The sequence below is a fragment of the Corvus kubaryi genome, unplaced genomic scaffold (assembly GCF_017639235.1).
Source record: "Corvus kubaryi isolate FWS band 111438036 unplaced genomic scaffold, C.kubaryi_AGA036_p1.0 37341, whole genome shotgun sequence".
NCBI classification, from domain to species: domain Eukaryota; kingdom Metazoa; phylum Chordata; class Aves; order Passeriformes; family Corvidae; genus Corvus; species Corvus kubaryi.
In genome coordinates, this window is record NW_024581112.1 from 3948196 (window position 1) to 3962920 (window position 14725).

The window sequence follows — 14725 nt, forward strand, 5'->3', positions numbered from 1 at the left end:
GTATAGAATTTTGATGATTATGTTTCATATCTTTATCATATCTGCCCTGATCCCAAGATAAATAGACCATTTCCCAGCAATACAGTATTTCTAGATATCAATTTACTGCAAAATTCTCTGTAAGCAATTTCAATTCTCATGTAGACTCTACTATATTGTATTTTCAAAAAGTTTAACAACAAGAAAATGAAAGTAGAAGATCAAAAGCAAGTCTTTTTACAGTTGAAAACAAGAAAAAGTTGTGAGTTTCATATTGGTACTGATAGAACAACTAAAAACCAACATTATCAGGGGTCTTACTGGAACCTTAGAAAAGAGTAAAGAATTAGGGTCCAATTCATTCTTTTATTAAATTTCTTGATGAAAACAAACATATTCACCTGCCCCCAAAGAAAAAAGAAGAAACAACCTACCACCCTCTCCTGCCCCACAAACAAAAAATCCACAGAAAAAAGTCTTTGGTTTGGTGAAACAAATGAAAAACCATACTGTGAGAAATCCTACACCAGCCAAATATTGTGACTGACTTCAGTGAGGACAGGAATTCACTTCAGACATCTCATCATCACGCAACGACAAATAGTTCCAATTCAGATGCCTACCCAAATTCAGGGAACCTGTAATTCTACACCTTAACCTCCAAGTCAGCTCCATTGGGTAGAGCTGCTGTCTGTCATTGCTACAGGAGGAACAGCCTGCTCATGGAGAGCAGAAAGACTCCTCATGCAAAGATGGTTCACACCATCATTCTGTGCAGGAGTTAATGTGATTGTCCCAGCACCACAGTGCCTATTGCAGCCAGCACTGGTGCAGGTGGCCCGACGGATTTTGTGCTAGTTGAGCTGAAGTTGCTCCCTGGAGTTTCCTGCTGTGGAGATGACCATCAATCCTAGCGCTGTTCAGCAGCTCATATTACACAGAAGTCTCTTCCAAATCCTTCACCGCTCCTCTCCTGCAGCCACACGACCAGAAGACTAATTTGTTCTGTGGGTTTAACTGGTTTTAGACTAGCTCCCTTTACTTGAAGAGTTTATGCCACTAGTGACAAATTCAAATTTCCTCTAGGCTGCCAGCTTCACTCCAAAACTAATGCGAATCCCATCAGCAGTTTCACTCGCGGGCTCTCATGTCTTAGGTGTCCACACTTCCATCACGGATTGTGAAATCCAGCTTTTCACATGTGAAACATGACCCACATTAGATTCTAGACATGAGGTGGTGATAGTCCTTTTCTGACTTTCACTTAAGACTTTTTTCTTTAAATATTACTATGTATCAATAACAGGCATCCACAGCTCTAGAATATAAGGAAGTCAAATTATAAACCAATTAATAGCATCATGAAACCAAATAATTTTTGCAAAATTTTTAAGTAAAAGCTAGAGTATCGTAGCTCATTTGATAAAGAAAAAATGTAGCATCAATAATACATATAATTTTTTTTACTTTCTTTATCTGTTTGCATAATTATATGCTAATATACCAGGGGTTAGTGAGATTCTGTATTGGCATGTTTGTCTTTTAGACATTATGGATCACTGATAAACAAGCAAAAAATGTGAATACACCAATATTCACCTGAATTGTATATTTATAGCACCTAGTCCAGGAGAGTGGGTACATTTTTATAACTCATTATGCATCATCACCAGAAGGTGTTACTCTCTCTACATACTTCATTTACCTTGAGTGCTGTGTCCAGTTCAGAGCCCTCCAATTTAGGAAGGACACTGAGGTGCTGGAGCATGTCCAGAGAAGGGCAGTGGAGCTGGTGAAGGGTCTGGAACACAAGGCCAATAAGGAGCAGCTGAGGGAGCTGGGGGTGTTTAGTCTGGAGAAAGGGAGGCTCAGGGGAGATCTTATTGCTCTCTACAAGCACCTGAAAGCAGGGTGTAGCCAGGTGGGGGTCAGTCTTTTCTCCCATGAAACCAGTGAGAGGACAAGAGGACACAGTCTTAATCTGTGCCAGTGGAGGTTTAGATTGGACATTAGGAAGAATTTCTCCACAGAATGGGTGATTAGACATTGGAATGGGCTGCCCAGGGAGGTGGTGGAGTCACTGTCCCTGGAGGTGTTTGAAAAAAGACTGGTTGTGGCACTCAGTGCCATGGTCTGATTGACAGGGTGATGTATGGTCACAGGTTGGACTCAATGACCTCAGAGGTCTTTTCCAACCTAGCTGATTCTGCAGATCTGTGATCATATCCCCACTGAATAGCCTCCTCATCCTATAGTGTCCACTTACGTCATTTGGGTTGAGTAGGAATTATTTGAAGACTAAACAAAAACCATGATTCTGGAGATCAAAATACAATCCTTATCTAAACCACGGGGTCACAGCATGCTCTTGTCCAAACATGTAAACAATCCTAAAACTTCTTGTCTTTTTTATAAAATTGAGACACCTTGCTATCTGATGGGGGATGGCAGGAAATGAGACATGCTCATTTCTATGCTAATGAGGGGTTTAAGAAGATAAACACCAAAGAATTCAGAGATGCTTAAATTGAACACGGCACAAAAATTGCTACCATTGTGTTACTTCAGGTTCACATGTGGTATGGTTTAATTTAACCAGCAATATTGAAATGCAGCATGTCAGTTACCAAATGAAAAAGAAAGTGAAAGAGAAGGAGAGAAGGAGGGAGAAGCAGGGAGAGAAAGAGGAACAGAATGTAGTATTATGGATGGAAGGAAAGTAACAAGGGTACAATCTATTATAGGAAATTACTTAAGAATAAATTGCAAGACTGTAAGAGCTAAGAAAACAAGAAGGGAATAACAATTAGATAGAAAGCACAGACAGTCTAAGAGAAAAAATTTCTTCTTAAAAGAAAGGTGTGAGGTCTTGTGCTGATTGAGGACAGTAAGTACATCAATTGGCATTTTAAAATATCCGGGAGAGAAACTCAGAAATCTATTTCTTATCTGGGACTGAAAGAAATCACTGAAGCAAAAGCAAAAATAAAAAAACTACCACTCCACAGATAAACACTCCACAGTTGGGAAGATGCAGAAGGATGGCTATAATTTTTGCTAGGGTGGAAACAGCACACGAAGCAACCATTTTTAGGATTAATATGGCTATTCAAAGGGAACTGATATGCTAAGCATTTCTTAGCTTTGTTAGGAAACAAATTTCCAGGGCTTCATACCAGGGATATGATGAAGCTGGAGGGTTTCATTATAAGAAAAAACCTCCTGCGTTAAAATTCATTTTACTTGAAATGTCTCACAAAACCACTCTATTTTATGTAACTGATGTAGAACTCATGTACACTTCCTCTGTAATAAAATATCTCCCATTATCTAGAAACTTAACTTAGCCAATTTGAAGCCTACCTTCAGTCCCCCCTATCAGGGGAACAATATTCTACATGTGCAATTTATAAACATTCACAGCTGTTACCTTGTGGCACTTGCTTCCATGTAAAATTGTGGATTTTCAAGTACCAGTCTAAGACACTCTTGATTATTTTAATATGAGTTTACAGCCTACAAATATGTCAAAAAGAGTGCCTGAACCTGCTACCATTGCTATGAATCTTCAGTGAACTTAAGTAACTTTTCCACTAAGTGAAAAAGGAGCTGGGAGTGCTGGTCTGTGGTGGACAGATAGCTGGACATGAGCCAGCAGTGTGCCCAGGTGGCCAAAAAGGACAACGGAGATGGTGAAGGGCCTGAGAGTGATTGTGCTATCCAATAAAATTTTTAGCCATGGGAAATATCAAATATCTGAATAATCCTACTAGCTAGCCAGACAACCACAAGAATCTGCACAAGACTAGAGTTTCCTACAGTACAACATTAAAAGGCACCAGTGCAAAGCTCCAGTACAAAAGAAGCATCATTTTATAAAATCCTACTAATTCACATAATTAGGGAACTTGCTCTCTTATATGAATAGAGCAACAAAGAAACCATACTGAGATTAAAAGCCTGAGGGTTTCTTATGGCTGTTTAGACCCAGGCTGTCAAAATTTATAGTAGAGTTTACACGACTTCCTCACTGCTCACTCTGGTGTGAGAGAAGTTGTCTCACCCTCAGAAGATATTCGAGATGTCTTCAAAGAGCTGAGCCTCAGAGACATCACAGACAGAAGGAGAAGGCAGAGACCATGGTCTTTGAACAACCTGGTAGCTTCCAAAATCTTAGAGGCTAGCGAGAATTACAATATCTTTTGATGTCACATGGACAGTCCAGAGGACCTCACAGTGCTCTTAAAAAAATCTTAATTTCCTCTTCCCAGATTGACTGCCAGTACAACTCTGTATTGTACCTCATGTGTAGCTCCCCTGGGGAAGATTTTGCAGCTTTCATCAACAGTATTTGCCCAGAGGAATATAGTCCCACAGCTGGACATGAGATTTTAGAGCCCCTTTAACTAAGAAAAAACTGTCGGGGGCAGCGTAAGAGATTTTCTATCAGAAAAAAGTGAAGTTCCTTTGGGACAGATTTGCCTGATAACCTCTGCCATATTCTTCTCCAGATACTGTGTATGTCCTACGAGCCAAGGCATGCTGAAGAAGGCAGAGTCACACAGTGGCAGCAAGCTGAAGCAGGCTTTGACCCAATTCACAAGAGCAGGACTTTTTCTAATTTCTGTGCAAGTATGTAAAAGTAATAGAAAAAAACCAAATCTTCCTACCATGCCTCCTACATCTTTCCAGGTCTTTCTTGTGTTTGCCCACTGATACATATAACCAATTAAGAGAGTGCAGAAACACTGCCACGCACACAGATCCTGCCCTTTCTCCCCTCTCTGAGAGGAACAATGTAGTTATCCAGAGCTCACTGACAGGGAAGTCAAAGAGCTGCATTTTGGTGACCTCTGACTCCCATTAAAGACCTGAACACAGCTTTGAAGTCCCTTGCACTGGCAGATCAGGCACAGGCGAGCAATACTTGTGTTGGCCGTGTCACGGAGGCACGCGAGGTTGCGCCATGGTCACTCGACAGCAGCACAGTGTTTGGAACGCCTCGCCTGTCACAAGAACCGAGTTCAGAAAACAGCTATGCAAAAGCCTGATTCAGAGCCCTTTGGAATCACTAGGAAGCTAGTTTTAGGATGCTGTTATTGTTGGTTCAAGGGAGGCTTCAGCAGAGGCTAATAAAGAAAAACCCCAAACTGTTCTTCTCAGAAGCTTCCACCTGCTCTCCTTCACCCTAAATGTGTGGCAGCACAAGGCTGCTCTGCCTCTCTTCAAACACTTTCAATTAAAAAAGAAAACCGAGGTCAAATCTGTAAGCCTGTTCAGCTACAAGATAAAAAAAATGGTTTCATTTTCCTTCTTCTCAACTCCCTTCCCCCAAGAAATATAATCTTGAATCAATCTTTAGCTCAACCAAATAAAATCATGAAATAATGCAAAGAAAATGAACATTATATGTGATTTCAGGGGCCAGAAAACATAGCAGCAGGAAGAATTTATTGCTGACCTTCACACCAAGTGTGTGCTGAAGAATATATGATAGTTGTACCTGGATAAAAAATTATTTTCATTTAGGACAAACAAAAGAAATTAATATTTCAACAGCGATTTTTGCCTGTTTTTCAAGACATGGCAACTATATATGCTGTCTGTGGATTTGTTTTAGCTTAAAAGCTCGATTTCTCATAAGCACCTCACAGAGAAAAGAAGGGTTAAATGTGTACTTAATTAGGTTACTTCACACATTAGCAATCATAGCATGTGTAGAAATCAGACGTGTTTGAAATATTCATGATGAAATGCAAAACCACTATCACACTTCTACATTTCGGTCAAGCTTGAAAATGGGTTTGTTTCTGTGAAAAATGTCACTAAGATACTCGCTTTTCTTTTTACTTTCTCTTTATTTAATTTTTTTTCTCTTTGCATGAAGAGTACTTCGCAGATAGCTTGCATGAATTCCCATTAACATTAGCTTCCTAGGGGTGAGATTCATATTTCATGTTTGCAATGCACTGACAGCCATATTCTCAACTACTAAAGTGATGTTTGGGTGTGGGGATAGCTGACAAAGTTGTATGAATGAAAAAAAAACAGCTTTAAGAAAGAAAATCAGTAAAACATGAAGAACACTTTTAAACTTCAGTATTTGTCTCACAGAGAAAGAAATTTCAAACAGTTCAGAATTGAGTAGTGGTCAAGTTAAATATGAGGGCAAACTTTCAGGTATCATATGAGTGATCAAAATTTATTTAAAAGATCATTTTTAAAAAGTGTGTTTCTTTCTATTCAAAGAAATGTTAATTGAACATTTATCATCAATATACTTCCAAAATGCATTGTTTTTACCTACATAATGGTCCACTGGCATTTAATGTCCAGAAAATAGGCCATCAGAGGACATTCCTCAATACCTTTACACACAGGCTGTTTTTATTATCATTCAAACCAAACAGTATTCTTATATATATTCTGATGGCTATTGGAGCTGTTTGGAAAGCAAAGTTCTTCTTGCAGCAAGCATAACCTTCTTAATGAAAAAAAATTAGCTTCAGTGCAAACCAAAGAGATTTTTGCCTCAGAACCAAAATGTTTCAATGAAAACTCAGTGTTATTTCTTGACAGAAACAAAAACTATTTCACCAGCACACTTGAAACACTCACTTGAATTTCACTGCCTCTGTTGGCAAGCAGGCACCTTGCTTCATGACCATCTTTAACCAGCCCACTGTTCAGTCTGACCTCCTGCTGCCAGCCATCAGGTTCTCAAGTCTACTTGACCTCTGAAGAGCTGAGGGCTCGGATGGAGTTGTTTCCTGATAATCCCCTACTCTCCTCTCACACACTTTACTTCTCTCTGAAGAGGATAGGCCAGAAAGGGAGATCATGTGAAGGGTTTCTGGTACAAACCACCCCTTTAGTTTTATTGTACCCAATTTAGCTGTGACAGCAGTTTCTCCAACTGATCAGTTGCCTTTGGTTAATTTGTTTTACTTTCATTTATCTTTGTGTGGAACAGCCACTGTTTCATACAGAGAACAGGAACAAGCAGTTATGCTAAAAAACGAAATATTTATGACTGGCACGGTAACTTAGCATAGAGAAATACAGGGCTGGTACAACAGAAGATCTGAGAAGTGGAGACACAGGATGTGGCATAAAGTATCACTGGCACAGGAGGACAAGAGAAGAGGCCTGGGCTTGGCACTGGAGATCCCACAACTCCAAATGGTTCAGTCATGCTCAGTTAAACGCATGAAGATCTTGAGCTGCATAAAACTGGTTTTAGCAGCTGTAAAGAAATAATGCCTTACCTACATAAAGTATATAGTAGATTTAGGTGCAACCTGGAACTGTAGACCAGTGAAGAAGAGAGAAAGATGTAAAAGTCTGTTAACAAAGATATAAAAATGATCCCCAGTCAATCCAAGACAGATGAAGAAGAAAGCAGCAACATATTCAGTATCATATTCCTCCTGGCAAAGGATTCCAGATACTGACAACTCTTCATCACCCTTTACCGCACACACCACTGCCAGAATGGAATCACTGATTAGGATCCAGAGTAGTAGCAGCAGTGCAAGTGTAATGCCAGAAAAGGGGGAGAAACTCAGTGTGTGAGTGTGTGTGTGTGTGTGTGCACAGCAATGTTAACTGCATTATTATTATTTTTTCTTGTTCTGCAGCAATTAGATCAGGAATAATAATGATCCTATTTTCAAAACTTCAGGTTTACTAACAATAAAGCCTTGACTTTACTTATCCACAATGTGTGCTTTCTCCTTGTCCCAAAAACATTGGCTTTTAGTGTAACATTGTCTGGCCTGACTATAGGAGAAAATGCCACACAGCTACAAAATCTGTTAGTCTGGAGAGGAGGTAAAATGCAGGAAGTACACACTGAAATAAAAGCTTTTTCAGCATGGATTTTTAAAGTAGAAATATTTTCAGGATGGATTTTTAATCTACCATGTCAATACTTTCAGTCACTTAGTCTTTCAATTTGGCACCATCTGTGCATTACAGTTATTACTTGGGACATAACTGGATTATATTAGTTTTCAATCAGAAATCTATTTGAGAGGAAATCTTTGTTTTCAGTCCAATTAGAGTTTGCCATATTTCTCTGATCTTGCAACACTTTGCTGTTAAAAACAATGGGATATTTACTGTCTACATTCTGCTGATTAGTGAAGATTTTCACATAGTGGAAAAGACACATTGATGCAGCTCATTGGTATGCTCTGTGGTACCACTGTGATCAGCCAGTCACTTCCCTTAAAGTCGCAGTCATTGCAGCTCCTGGTACTGTGAAGACTCACAATTAGGCTTTACTTTACCCATAAATAGAAAGTCATCTATTTGCAAACCAAATCTTCATGGGAAACTACAGGCTGGGGATACATCTGCTGGCTTGGCATTAACATTTTAGCTTCCAGCCAATTAGGACAGAACAGTATCTTACATTATTCTAGGGCATAAAGTATTGATTCCAAATTACAATTGCTGTTTTCAACCTTAAAATGTCACCTCACCTACCTTTTTACAAAGTGAAATTCATCAGCTTTTACAGCAACAATCCTTTCTGCTACAAGAAGGTATCACTTTATACCAATTGGACATAAATCTATTAAATTACGATGGAATTTTTTTAGCTACAAATTATAGCCATATTAATACCTACAGAGTTCCCTATGAACAATAAATGCAAAAGGATTTTTTCCCCAATGATTAGCCATTGTAAAAAGCAGCCATTTAGTGCATGCAAATTTCCTGCCTTGCAGATCAAATGTGAATTAGAGCCCTAGGAGGCTGGCTTATATGAATAAGCTTAGATAGTGCTAATTATAAAACCAGCATATTGTAATCACACTTAAATTGTTCAACTCCTTTACGGAACATGGGTGACCCCTGTAAATTTGGTAGGCAAGAACAGAATTCTTTGTCACTGCATTTTGATGTAGGACAAGAGTTGTCATAAAATAGAAATTAGAAATGTTAGAAACTTTCTCAACCTGTGGGTAAAATCTACTCAAGGCTTTGAATACATGAAAGCTTAGGCCCTGCAACATCTGTGCATCAGGCACATGGCCACTAAAGTAGGATTCAAACCCATAATTGTGAGTATCCCTCCACAATAATTGTGCTGTCATCTTCTTTTCTCATGACTTCTGCATTTTTGGCAGAACACAGACAACACTTCAAAGGAAGGACAAGCAGGAATCCAAACCCAACTATCAGCCCCACATACAGTGTAGGCTATAGCTTAGTACTGGGCTTGAAAGCCCTAAGGCCAAGAAAGAATCTGAATTCAGCCAAATTGTGTGAATAGTTCTATTCAACCTATTTCTACCAAGGAGCAGACACTGAAATTTCTGGATTAAAAACAAACTGAATAATTCTTCTGTAATACCCATCACAACTCTCAGTTTTTGTCGCTTTAGAACACTTCCCTTGCTCTTCTCCTAACCCACACAGGAGCTGTGGAAAATTGTGGCGATCTGTTCACCCATTACTTTTACTATTGCTCCCCCACTTTCCCCTGCCCCTAGCTCTGGCCACTCCCTCGGGTTCTCCCTATTGGTTCCTGTACCCCAACTCTGCCCATGTACTGCCCTGGAGACCCCGAGAAAAGACCCCTGCACCTGGATCATGAGGTCTCTCTGCCTCTGGGGATCACGGGGACAAGATGTGATTAAAGTCTTCTCAAACCCTCATGGAGAGACCCTTCTCGCCTCCTTTGCCATCACTGGTTGTAGCGCTGCTAGCTGCTGGAGCAAGAACTGCGGGACCGTCCGAAATGGACTACAGGAGTGGGACCATGATCACGCTGCCCTAAGCATCGCTGCTGAGCTCTCAGGAAAGCTGCAGCCTGCTAAGCTAAATCTAGCGACTACAACAGGAAATCTGTGTGTTTCTGTTCAGCTTTTCTGCACCTTACCACTCACAAGTTCTGGAGATGCTCTGCTGCAAGAAGGACGATCAGAAAAACCCCTCTGGACAAAGGAGCAACAGCACAACAGATGCCAGGTCTGGAATATCACTTCCTTAGTTAATGTGATGAAAAGAGACATTTACCCCAGCAATATAAAAGTGCAGTCAGACTTTGTCCTTAATTGTGGCTGCTGACTCCCTCTGCTTCAAGATTATAAAAAAATCTTATCAGATTGAGAGAGCAAAGAAGCCCCAGAAAGCAAGGAAAAACAAAGCAGCATGGAAGAGAAAGTGTTATTAGGATTTAATCTTAGCAACATGATTTCTTCCCTTTTTGTAAAGGCTCTTTAAAGTTCTGTAACTAGAAATACCCTACCTTGCAGGGCAAGGACAGGGACAAATGCGCTATTCTTCATTTTTTCTTGGTATATGTTTTCGTCCTTGCATTTTAGGGTCACTAAAGCAATTCACCCGGGCAGACATAAATTTGTTTTGCGAAGTAAGCATTTACTAAATTAATTCTTCTCTTTCTATTTAGCACATTCATAAATCTGCATGCCAGTAGGACTTTATCATTCCAGTGTTTTCTTTTTCTTTTTCCTGCTTTTTACCAAAATCAAAGCACCATCAATACTTCTGTTGTCAATATATGCACTTACAGAAAGAAACTGATATTTGCAGAATTTCTGCAAGGATAAAGCTAACCCATGTGATGCACACAAAACAGTCTGTATTTTACCATACCTAAATCCCACACATTTTTATAATCAATTTAATGTAACAGTAACACCACTGGTGCTGAAGTATGTGCAACATTAAATCCTGCAACATAGGGAAATTTGGTAATTCCAGATAGCAGACAGAAAGCTGTCTTTTTCTTTCCCATCAAGTTCCATGATTTATGCTCTAACTGGTAAACCCTGGAACGCAGAGATGCAAAACCCACAGAGATCAAAGATTTTGCATTCCAAGGATCTTGCTTTATATTTAGCAAACTATTTCTTGTTTGTTGTCAGTTTTACTCTGCAGCAGAGGCTTTCTTATACTTTCATCTTGGCTGCCTAAAACCCAACCTCACATATGAAGACCTGTGTGCCTCTACTTTCTACTTGGAAAAAAAAAAACCCAACAGATGATCCTGTTTATTGCTGGAGTGTTTTCCAGATACAACAATAACCTGTTTTATTCCATTCCATTCTCAGCTAGGCTTTTGGGGAAAGAGCCAATGGAAAGAGCCAGTCTTTCTTGCACAAGACCACAAAGGATGGACAAAAAGGATCTATACGGACAGAGGCATCACGAGCAAATGCCCAAAGCTGTGTGTTTCTTCTGGCCTGTCCTGGATCCAATGCAGCTGTCTTGGGACTCCAGGATGGAGTTAAACTTGCCAGCCCTTGCCTTGCCTGCTGCTGTGCGAGGCAGTGCTGGCCCACCCTGTTCCTGGTGATCCCCAGCAGGAACTACTCTGTGTTTTGCACAGCTCCTGCATTCTTGCATCTCGTTAAACTAAGGAAGGGTTTGAAGAGCAAATGAAAGACTGAGCACTGCTGATTGCTCCACAAGAGAAGCAAGGAGTCAAGGAGCTGGAAGTAGCTTTTGTTGCTGCCACACTCTAGTTTGAATACTCAGTAGGTGGGACAATGGGGAAAGGGTGGGGACAAACTCAGCGAGGATTTTTAGAGCACTGGAAAAGAGTAGGAAGAGCTGGAAATCAGAAGAATCATGCAAAAACATGGAATAGTAGAGGTAAAACTGATGTGGTAGTGGGGGGAAGATCAATTAATTGGAAGAATGCGGGGGAAGGTAGAGGAGGAGACTTGATATTTTGGAAGAACAATTAATGCATGAGGAACAGATTAGTATTATTTGCAGGGATAAAAGAGTTATGTAATAAATTGATTAGGAGAAAGAATTAATCAATGAGTTAGTGGTTCTACTCAGTTTTAAAATGCTTACCATGCTAAAGAAAGACTCAATTTTCCGCAGGATAGAGTTAGTTTTTATGGATAAACTCTTTCAAGGCGCCATGCTACATAATTTACTTATTGGGCAGTTTGCTATTAAACAATTAAGCATTACATGACTTCATTATTTTGATTTGAAATTTGAAGACTGAAATCTTTAATTTGGGCCCAGTCTCAGGGGAGAAAAATCCTATCTGAGGCCATTACAGCAGAAGAAGCACACAAAGGAAAATTTTTCTGCTGTCCCCTCACTGGTTCAATAAAACCTCTCTCCTGGTCTCAGAATTAGGCTGTTTGTTTATATAAGTGGCCTCAAATTCTGCAGGTCAGCCTAACTAAAATACTGGAAAGGCGATCAGAAATGCACCATTAGGAAGGAAAAGAGGAAATCCCACGCAACCAGAGAACTGTAACAGTACGACAAAAATGCTCTTAAGAGAAAGGAGTTTTGCAGATGTCTGTCTAAGTTCCTCTGAAATTACCACCAAGTCTGCTGATATTTTAATTCCATTAGTAAAACTAGCTGACTAAATAGGAATGTAAATTCCTTGTCTTCCCCTTGCCCACAGCCAGCAAGAAAAGCTGAGGTCTAGTTTCAGAGACAGTGCCTGAATGAGACAGGAGAAAATTAAAAGCCCCTTCTATTGAGCAAGAATATTCCACTACTGTAGTAAAGATTTTCCTAGAACTTCCCCAGCAATGTTTCCCACCTATCAGATATTTCTGTACGCCAGGGTCACTGCTCAAAAGCAGTTTACAATAGTTAAAATCTATGGTAGCCATAGAGACATGATAAAGTATCAAAAATAGCCTTGTGAAACATATTTTAAAGAGATTTAGAAAGGCATATGAAGAAAACAGGATTCCCTGCATAGCCAAGTAAAGTCATATGGATTTCTTGTGCTGTATATGTATTCCTCTCTGTACTCAAATACAAACATGTCTTAGTAAGAGAGAAGCTCAAGCATTTCCTCATTACAGCCAAACCCCTTGATGTGCCTGTAGCCCCACAGAGATAAGTGAAACCTTAGAAGAAGGAAGAAGATTCAGCTCCTATTTCAGAGAAGTTACAGATGAGACATAGAGGCTACTATTTTGGTAACCTACCAAGATTTTTGTCATAGGTGCAGGAGAAAGAATAGAACGCAGATGAGATGACAAAAACAGATCAAATACAGCAATGAAGGCAGGAATTATGCAGAAGAACAAATCCAGACATAGCTACTCATTTTTCTCTACAGAATAAAATAGTGTGCCGCTGAAACACACAACAATATCTAAGCATTGCTTGTAGAAATAAGCAGTTTCTACTGTTGTTTAAAAAAGGTGCACTACAATGGACAAAGACCTCAGGAAGGAGAAGATGGCCAACATAATTCCAATAGAAATGACAACACAATGTTATCTATATTAAGCTGAAATACCCTTTATGAGGCATTTTAGGCAAAGCGACATAGGGGTGTGATGCAGATACTGAGAGTCTCAGCAAAAAGAATATTTAGGCTTGGATCTTGCTATGATGGCTTTTGCAAACATTTTTTAAAGGAACTGATTGTCCTGTACTATTTGAGTAGAAGGGCGATAAGACTTTCCAGTCTCACTAATAAATACTGTTTCCTGATGTATTATATGAGTGTGGCATAAAAAAATCACCATTCAGAATTCCTAAAAAAATTGTTATAGAATGGAAATTTCCCCACTCTTAACATGTGAGACTCTTATCTAGTCCTCCTGAAAATGTAGACAACTCAGAATGATTAAATTTTTTATTGATTTTTTTTTTTCTGGACATAAGCATAAATATTTTCAGCACTGTGGGAATTTAAAGTAAATGGAATTGTGTCTGTGGAGGAGTAAAATCAAGATTATATTTTCCTTGTTGATGATTACTTTAAAAGGGAAGGAAATACAAATAAAAAAACCACAAAACCTAAACAACCCTCAAGAAAGACAAGAAATGAAAATATTAGTCTATGAAAACTATAGACAATTTCTGTCATATTCCATTCTGCATATAGTATCTAGATTTTGGCAGAAAATTTGTTTGTCCTTGATAAAAAGAAAATTTAGCAGAGAAAAAGACAAAAATCAATTTGAGAATGGTGTTCTAAAAATAGATTTTCTGAGTTTATCTCCTAAATGTGGTCTTAGCAGAACACCTGCTCTGAAAAACAGTTGGGCAACGATCCATCAATTACTCACTTGCAGGGCCACCGAGCTGGTAGCCCTCACTTTACAGCTCCCTTCCCAGCAGGGAACTTGAAGCCTTGAGTTGGGTGTCCAAGCTTCCTGCACACCTGAAGGAAGGGTTTGGGCTCCTCAGGGTGAAATTTGCCAGTCCAAGCCTACCGAAGAGAAATATTTGCCAGACGAAGCCTGCTGAGGACAAAACTCAGATTAGATTAGATCAGGTCAGATTAGAGCACTCTGATCAGGGGACAAACTGGGGCTCTTAGCCTAGAACCCCCAGTTGGAAGTCTCAGCCCTCCATTCACATTACTAACAGTACTAACAGCTTTATCAAAAATCAGTATTTTTGAAAGTTTGTCAGTAGTTCTGTGGTTTGCCATTTGTCATAGGTTAGCAAGCATAGTCCCGGAAGGGATGTCCTTGCTAAGGGGTGCTTACAGTTTCCTCTGGGAACTGATAGAACCTATCAGCTGGCCAGTTTGAATATGGACAATTCTTTAAGCCACTTAAAGTTGTGACCACCTCTGTGATCCACGTTTAAGAATAGGCAAACTCCCCCTCCAAGCTCTCTCTCATTTCCAGCGTTGGGACAGGTGGCTGCGGGCCCCATGTGGGGGCCAGCGGGCCCGGCCAGGCCCTGCTTGGGCCAGGCTGGGCCGGGCCACGGCCATCCTGGAGCCGATGGACCTGTTCCAGCCATGGAA